Source organism: Manis pentadactyla, chromosome 6 (genome assembly GCF_030020395.1).
Source record: "Manis pentadactyla isolate mManPen7 chromosome 6, mManPen7.hap1, whole genome shotgun sequence".
NCBI lineage: Eukaryota > Metazoa > Chordata > Mammalia > Pholidota > Manidae > Manis > Manis pentadactyla.
In genome coordinates, this window is record NC_080024.1 from 18,582,212 (window position 1) to 18,591,339 (window position 9,128).

Here is a 9,128-nt window from a genome sequence, read left to right on the forward strand (position 1 = left end):
ACCTGATAGATTCATTTTCTTCATTTGTATCCCAGCTTAGAGTTCCTCTGAGATGCTTTCCCACACCCCTTGGCCTAAAGTAAGAAAGCATCCTATCTTTTTCCTTCAGAGCACTTAGCACATGAAAAAAGTTGCAAACTATGATAAGCTATTTAATCCTTCTTTCTTGCACTGGATAGTGAGGTCCTTGAATATAACCATTTCTATAATGCTTGCAGCAGACTTTCACTGCCAACCAATATCTGTTGAGTGAATGAATGAATGTTTTGTCAAGAAACCTGAGCTTTAAGTCTGCATTCTGCCACTATCTGCCTGGGTGGCTGTGGCCTCTCTTGGCTCAGTTTCCTCATTTGTTAAATAATGCTGTTGCCATGGAAGATTCTGAGGCCCCTGCTAACAACGCTGCTTCAGGTTGTAACCCACCTGTGGCTGGGTCTCTCTGGCGTCGCCTTCGGCTCTTCAGTTCAGTCCTACCCCCTAAACAGTCCCAAGTCTCCAGCTCCTTAATGACACGGAGATCTTTTCCTGTTGATTCCACAGCTCCCTTGGAGGAAACTAGAGCTCACAACTCTGAATACTTCACTCCCCAACTTTCCATTTGACTGCTTCCCGATTCTCCTTTTGACTCTCTGCTGCTTCCTCTCCCGTCCTGGGCCTCTCTCCACTCTCAGCAGCCTTCAAAAGGTCTCTGTTTTATTTAGAGCAATTTCACACTTGCCCAAATACTTTTCTCGCTCCAGCTGTCCCAGGGCACATGGCTGCTGCTCCTCACATGCCCAGTGAACTGGCTGCATCAAGTCAACCTCACTGTGTATCTTTTTCCAATTCCTTGTTCAGTGACATTGTGTTGGTAGCTAAAACCAGCCATGGTAGGAGTTTTTGCACCATGGAAATTAGCAAGTGCTATAAATTAGTAAGGTTTTCTGTCTTGGAGAATCTACTGTTACCCATTTTCTGGTACTGTCTAAGCCCCCCCAGCCAGGTTATTACCTATTTTAGGAGATCGGTTGAATCCAAAGGCCCTTTGTCATTAAACTCAGATGTAGTTTCTAATTCCTCATGGGTTCGGCAGAGGAGTAGAAGCTGAGAAAGGCTCATATCAATTGGCAGCTGTATTAGTCAAGATTCAGTCAGGAAAACAGAAGCAATGCAAGGTGGGTCAAGACGGGAACCTTAATAAGGAAACTAGCTGTATATTAAGGGAGAGGCCAGCCCTGGATTAGCACGATGTCCCGACCCCCTCCAGGGCCGGAGTGACAGCCAGAAGGTGGTATTGCTCTGGGATTTAAGAATTAGAATTGTAGAGGGAGAAGCTTCCCTGCCGATGTGAAACCCCGTAGGGACTAAGATGCTGTTGGGATATCTCCTAAAACATGGAGTGAGGAGAAGAGCTGCGCTTTTTCCTTCCTCCAGTGTTTGGTCTCCCATTCACCAAACTTAATCAGAAGCCAGATGGACTGGAGCTGGTATGGGTCAGCCCCCTATGATGCAGAATAGGACAGAGCAGGGCTGACGAGTCTGACAACAAACAGGCAAATCACCATCTTAATAGCTAATCATATTCTTGATAATATTTCTAAAGAGACATTCAGTATCTCCAAGTGACATTTATTCCCTAGAGCCCCATAGGCAAGCCTCGCTCTACAAACCCAAATTAATTCCCTTGAGTCTGGCTCCCAAATCCATTCTACAATGAAGAGTGATTAAGTTCCAAAAGAAAAAAAATCATTGTTAAGGTACTGACAGTTCTGATACGGCTTCATAAAGTTGATCTCCGGAGCCAGGGACCATCAAATCTGTAGACGCTTTTCCATCTTTTATTCATGGAAATGACTATTCATAGTAATGACTAGAGGCAGTCTTTCTTTTTTCCGTCTTCCCTTTATTCATTGTTCATTAATTTCTAAGAACTCAGGCACTGTACCAGATACTGAGGGTTATAAAGATGTTTTAGAACTTGCCCTCAAGGAGCTTAGGTGGATGGGAGGCAGATAATCGCCAGCGGTGGCAGAGGGCATGCCAGTGCAAATTTCACAGACTCACACCAGGGAATAGAAACTCCTGCTTCTTGGCCTGCTTTAACCTGGGTTGGCTGCAGCGGCAGATGACGGATGGCTGGGGTTCTCCCAGGAAGCTTCAGTGACCCCCTGGCACTTGGACACTTTTGCAGTTAATCCTTATACTTACTCATCCAAGGCTCATCTTTGCCTGAGGATATCTCCACATTTACCTTTCAGTGAGTACTGACACTTCCCCGCTTGGCCCTCTGCTCATGTTCTGGTAGAGGGCTCGTTTCAGCATCTCGTCTCTTGTATTGCCAGAGACTGTAACTCCATGACATTACTCAGCAAATGTCACATTTCCCTGCGTGGAATGTGAGTCATCACTGTAGACCTAGAAGGGACTGGTCTGAAATGATGTGTTGGAGAACCAAGTCCATACTGGGGGTGTTCCCACCAACACACTATCAGAATTGTGGCCCCACATCATGCCTGTCATCATAGGGGTGCTGGAGTTATCCAGGGCTTCCCACTCGGCTCACATGTCCAGTCTGCTCCCTCCTAGGAAGTCAGATCCAGAGAGCAAGAACCGAAGGGGGCAAACACATGGATAGCGCTTGGGGAGGGGTCTGCAGGAGGCATGATGTTGGGGGTGGAGGGAGGAAGAGAGAGAGACTCTGTGGCTCCCACAAGTGGCAGTGGCAGAGATCAGTGAGAGGGGAGCCAGGTAAAGAGGATTCAGAGGGAGTAGTCTGTGTGCTCTGGGTTTTCTGGAAAAACACTTGTGCTGTTCCTTTAAAGAAACTTACAGAACAACCTGTATAATTTGCTTTTGTGACTTAGGGATGCTTTGACTCGTGGCAGTGGTATTCCAAGAGATGTAGCTATACTCAGGTTGCAGGGGACCTGTGTTTCAGTAGGTTTGTTGAATTATCTGATGGTTCAAAGTTTGAGCAATGCCTGCAGCCTCAGTGGCCTCTTGACAGTTGGACACTCTGGGGTTAAACTCTTTTAGAAGGGTTAATTCCCTACAGAAGTAGAAGGCAGGCTGGGATGGACAGAACCCTGGATGCAGCATGGAAAGGGGCATGCTGGTTGCTTCCTCCCCTTGTGCACTCGAGCAAGTCACTTATCATCTGCCTCTCACAGTAGCTCATCTGCATGAGGTGATGGTGATCATCCTGGCCAGTTTACCCAGGTCTGTTGCAAAGCTGGTGAGAGCTCAGCCAAGTGAAATCACTTTGTAAATTGGAATGTATTACAGCCATGCAAAGGAATATTATTTAAATGGCATTTCTTGGTAGGGTTCAGCTACCTTCCACAAAGTGAGGCTTAGCTTACTAATGCCACCCTTGTAGATGAAATGGTCCCAACTCACATCTTCTATTTTTCCTTTTGCTAAATTAGAATCAAAACCCTAATGGCTTATATGTGATGATTGCTAAAAGGTGCCTCCGTCTTAGAAATGCCTACAAAAATTCCACTCAAGTTGGTTTAAATTGTCTATAGTGTGGAAGAGGAAGTCATAAAGGTTTCTCCAGGAGGATGTGTGTGACCCAGGCCTTGTGGGTTAGAACCTCAAAGGGCTGTGGGCTCTAGTGGCCCTAGGGCCCTCCACAGAGCAATAGGACAAGAGTTCCTTAGGCTTTTTAGACCATATTCTGCAGCCCAGTTGCTGAGCATTTGTGTAGACATGTGTCTCCGTGTGTGCTAGCGAATTTACTAGAGGATGTGGTAGTGGCTTAGAGCAGGTCGGTTTCCAGTGCCAACAAACTGCTTGCTTTTCAGAAAGACTACAGTTTTCCTTGGCTCCCTTGCCAGCTGCTCTATCTGTTTTCATTTTAAAGATGTGTTTCCAAATCACCATATCCTGAAATCTTTTGGCTACAGCCAGGAATGAGATTCCTAGTTGCAAGTTCGGGGAGAAGGTGAGCTGCCAGGGAGAAGTTTGCACTGGGGTGGGTCGTCCAGAGGCATTCCAGGAGGTGGGGCGAGAGCCAGAAACAAGGACCCTCCATGGGAAAAGTTCTCCCTCCAGCTCCAACTGGATATTCATGTCTAAGAATTTTAGTTTGAATAATTACACTGAGTTCTTGTAATTGAGGAGGGGATATCATGCTTCCAGTTTAACAGAGCAAGACAAATTGAAGTGAGACCTTTCACACGAAGCCTTCCTGTTAACCCCCTTTATGGCATCTCCTTATGTTTAGTATTCACCATGTCTTATCTTGATCATTTCTTAGTGTACTTACTGCCACTTGGGTAAATATCTTAACTACTTTACCTGAATTGGAGCTCTGAGTTCATGTCAAACTCATTTATAAACTCTCTTGTGTCTGGCACAGTGCCTCGTACCCTGGTAGTGCTTAATAAAGGTCAGTGGGGTAAATGACTAAATGATGCAAACCTGGAACTAGTAACATACATTTTATTCCACATACATTTATTGAGCACCTAATATATGTCAAGTCCTATTATAGACAATGGGAAGAGACTGAGAACAAATTACACATGAAAATAGTAGGAATGGCCCAAAATATAACTTCTTTTATGCTAAGTGAAATACATCAGACAAAGACAAATGTCACATGATCTCACTTATATGTAAAATTTAAAAAATAAGACAAATGAACAAACAAATGAAACAGAAACAGACTCATAAATACAGAGAACAAACTGGTGGTTGCTATGGGGTGGGAGGAATGGGAAAAATAGATGAAGGGGCTAAAGAGATACAAATTTCCAGTTAAGTCATGGGGATGAAAGTACAGCATAGGGAATATAGTCAACAATATTGTAATAACTTTGTATGGTGACAAATGGTAACTACACTGTGGTAAGTATTTTGTCATGTATATAATTGTTGAATCACTATGTCAAACATCTGAAATTAATGTAAGATTTTATATCAACTGTACTTAAGTAAAAAAAAAGATGACCTTTTTTTCCCCCTACTTTTTATATCTCGGATGTTTGAGAACTTCTTAGCTATGCTCAGGTCTGATCTTATAATTCTCATATTTCTGGCCACTTACCCTGTTCAAGGCCTATTTTAGGCCTTGGGACTTATCTCCCCAGACTTTAGTAAGAACTTTAAATACCCCCAAGCTAGTTAGTAAACTGAGTATCTCTCTTAGCTGTCCTGTTTGACCTAAATACTCAAAAACAGGATTTTTACCAGTTCCCTAGGTATTAAACTGATAAGAGCAGGCACTACACTCGATCTTAGCCAAAAGGCCATGAAGCAATCCACATTCCAGCTTAAGCACTCACATTATAGCCTAGTTCTGGAGATGAAATCTCCATGTCTCTCTCTGAGCCAGATGAAATGTAGATTTAAATGGCAAGCTGCCTTAAAGGACAATAGAGGTTGCTAAGGAACCCTAGATGGACATATGTGGAGCTAGGAGATGCAAAGGTAGAGTTATTCTATACTGAAAAGCATCAGGGAGTCTTTCGGTTTCCTAGCAGGATCTCTGCCTCTGCCCCAGTGCCTAGAGTATTCATCAGATTTCATGGGTAAAAACACCTGGAGGGTATGGGCTTGGCAGATGGTGGCAGGTCATACTTGTTAGACCTGCAGAAGTGGGAGGGACCTGAGGGTCCACAAAGTTCACTTTCCTCCAGACCCAGAGAAGAGATATACCCTGACTGAGATCATGGCTATCACGTGGCCTAGCGGCATAGCGAAAATTTTATCCTTTCCAATCAAAATGAGGAGAAAGATATCCTTTGTTTCCAACTCCTATAATACAAGCAATTCTCCATAGTCATTGGAAGTACCCTCCCAGACTAGATTTGAAACCTAGTATGAAGAATAGCTGAAGGACTCAGGCATGCTTGGTCTATGGAAGATGGGATGAAGGGAGACACAGGAGATGACATCAGCCTCTACAGAACTGGCACAAGGAAGACGGTTATATCTGCTTCCTGTGTGGACCCAGAGGACTGAGCTGGGCTGTGTGGGTACAAGTTACTGAAAGTTAACTTCTTCCTCAGCTCTAGGGAGACCTTTTTAAGGAGCTGCCTAATGATGAGGCAGGCTCAAAAGTAATGAGCTCTCTGTTGCTGGAAGTTCTCAGGGAGAGGCTGCTTGGAAACCTGGTGGGTTGTGGAGGTGGCTTGTACCTCAGATGGGAGAGAGCACTGCATTGCTCTGAACCCTTAGAATTTGAGGTGAACCATTGTTCATGCGTTTCTATCTCTGGCAATGGTTGTGGTTATTAGGCATTCGAGTCACTGTTCATGTTTTCATCCACAAATGCCAGAGGAGCTTCACTGCTCCTGTCTGACTGCTGTCTGCTGGGGTCTGAAATTGCTAAGTGTAACCTGAGGGATGGCAAGGAGAGTCAGCCTCCTCTGCCAACGGATCGATGATGGCAGCTCCTGGAGGCTGCACTGAGAAGCAATTTGAGACATCAGGGGAAGCTCTGATTGTTTAGCCAAGTCTCCCGGGGCTGGCAGCCGGCTGGATACATACTTGCCATCCCTGATCATCTCAGTTCTTCTCTCCCTGCATATCCTAAACAGAAGCATTTTGCTCTAATCTTTCCTCTTGCTGTAATTCCCAAGAGTTGTATTTTCCTCATCCTTTCTCTCCTAAGGGTTCTGGACTATGGCTTCCTCCCTCTTCTGTGAAATAGGCTTCTCTAGGACCATGCTATTCATAAAAATGGTGTTTTGGGGCTCAAGGGGTGAGCTAAAAGCCTCCAGGATTTCTGCTCTTCCTTTCCCCTTCCTTTCTTCTATTGGCAAGGTGATGCTGAAATCCCACTGAGCCTTGTTAAAAAAGACCACCCCACCCCCCACCAGGAGGCAATCACCCAAATAACTAGGTTCTGATGATTGTTTAGGAAAGATTTTTCATCGTAATTCTTTTTCTCTGAGAGTAAGGGGGCTTGTGTAGGGAAGCCAAGAAGAGAGGGGATAGAGCTGGGGCCTCAGCACAGGGCAGAGAAAGGAGCTCTGCAGGCTGGGAGTCCACAGACCCATAGGCCACCCCATTTGGAAGGAGCCTTGGAGGTCTAGTCTGACTTCATCTTAGTACAGCTGGAGACACCAGAGGCGAGCAGTTAACCAAATTCACAGGTGAGAAAAGCAGCTCCCTTCTTTGCCCTGTTTGCCTTCAGGGTCCCTTGAAACTTTCTGTCCAGGGGCTTTTCAAGGGTGCATGTGAGTGTCCTCAGTTGGAAAGTTTGGGTAGGTTATGGTCACTGCAGTTTTGCAGAAAGGAAGAGAGCATTGTAGAGCTACGCCTCAACCAGTGGAGCTGCTTCAAGGCCAATCACTGCTCCTCCCCTGGTTTGTTTATTTTAAGAAAATGAATGTGATTTCCTTTTTCATAGAAGGTCTAGAAAACACAAATGTCTGCTCTTAGATTTCCATCTTTGGATGGCACGCCTTATACATCTTCTCTGGCCCTTGTCTGCAACTTTAGTTATTTATTTTTTTAAAATGAAGATAGTTGATATAGATGATAAAATGGTTTCAAGTATACAAACATAGTGATTCAGCAGTTATCTACATTATTAAATCTTCATCCCAACTAGTATAGTTGTTGTCTACATAGAAAGATGTTACAGAACTGTTGACTATATTCTCTATACTATACTTTCATCCCTGTAATTAATTTATAGTATGATTGAGATTTTCTGCCTGTTTATCCCCTTCACCTGTTTTGCCCAACCATCCCAACCCCTCCCCCATGGTAACCACTAGTCCCTTCTCAGTGTCTGTGAGTCTATTGCTGCTTGTTTATTTTGTTTAGTTTTGCTTGTCCTTGGAATTTCCAGCACAAGTTAGGTACTCCCAGATGCTTCCAAAGTAGGGTGAAAAATCCATCTGTCCCACTTATGAGGTAAGTAGAGGACAGAGAGAGAGAGAGAGAGAGAGAGAGAGAGAGAGAACCAGAAGACACTGGATTCACTATGAATCTCCGAATAGGTCTTCCCAGGCAAATGACAAATGTTGACAGCATTTGCTCCCCATTCCAGGGGCTCAGTGGACCAGTAACAAGGGGTCCTTGCTTGTCTAGGGCTCACAGTGTCCTGTATAACCGTTTTACCACTGAGCAGCACAGAGGTGTGAAATGGTCTTGTAATCCCTTTCTCCTTTGGGGGAGATTGTCAATGTATTTTTTTCAACACTTTCAAAATCACAATTGTTTATAGTAACTGGAGATGGCAGAACCTGGCCGAAGTGGGAAGGCTGAGTTTTATCTAACCTCTAATTTAGTTCTCTTAAGTTGGTCCAAGTTCCTGAGACGCCTCTCCCCTGTAAGTTAAACCATTGTTTGTCAAGGGAAATATAAATTAAGAGCTCTATTTTCTGAGTTAAATGGAAACTTGGGCTGGGGAAGCAGATTCTTGCCATGCTCCTCAGATCTCCAATATCATACAGGAACTGGAGTCAGTGAGTGACTTAGACTTCGTGAATGCTGGTGGAATCCCAAACTTAAAGAATGTGGGAGTTAGGCAGAGCCAGAAACCTAAGTTTGACTCACTGAAGCTCTTAATAATCAGGTCGGAAATTCTGTGGCATTACTGAAAGCAGCAAATCTCTTTCCCTTTAGACAAAATGGATTCTGAAACCATCCATATTCTTTAATTGGACTCCAGATGGACAAGCCAAATGCCATACCTAGACCAAGAACCATGGCCATCCCCGGGTTTATTGTAGCAGGGCAGCCAGTACTACATGAACTGTCCCATTATGGATCTCTGGATTGTATGATTTGGGAGATACACAATTAAGGGGATAAGTCTGGCCAAAACTGAGTCTGTAAGATGGGTATAGAGCCAATGAGAAGTAACATAAACCTCCTTCAATGTCTCTTTGCAGGGCTAGAAATCACAACTGCAGGCTTTGGGCCTTTACTGTGAAAGACAAAGACAATTGGAAATCATACGCTTTACCAGACACTCACAAAGCACAAAATCTACCTTTCTGTACTTCTCCCATCTGATGACCAAGCCATAAAGCCTGTATTTTCCATAGTTACCTTCACAGACCTCAGAAAACATTAAGGAACGATGATGAGCAAAGTTAATACAAATTATTAACAGGCTGGAAACAACAGCTCTCTTTAGCCTAATTGGAAGAGCCACCATAGGAAGTAGACAGATAATT

The 9,128-nt window shown here is 44.2% G+C and overlaps 1 non-coding gene across 1 annotated transcript; it reads right to left on the minus strand.

Annotated features, from left to right (window-relative positions):
* Positions 1 to 5,054: 5,054 nt before the first annotated feature.
* Positions 5,055 to 5,249, minus strand: LOC118927834 (U2 spliceosomal RNA). The gene has a single exon (XR_008998444.1). It is a non-coding gene; the product is annotated as a U2 spliceosomal RNA (small nuclear RNA).
* Positions 5,250 to 9,128: the final 3,879 nt, after the last annotated feature.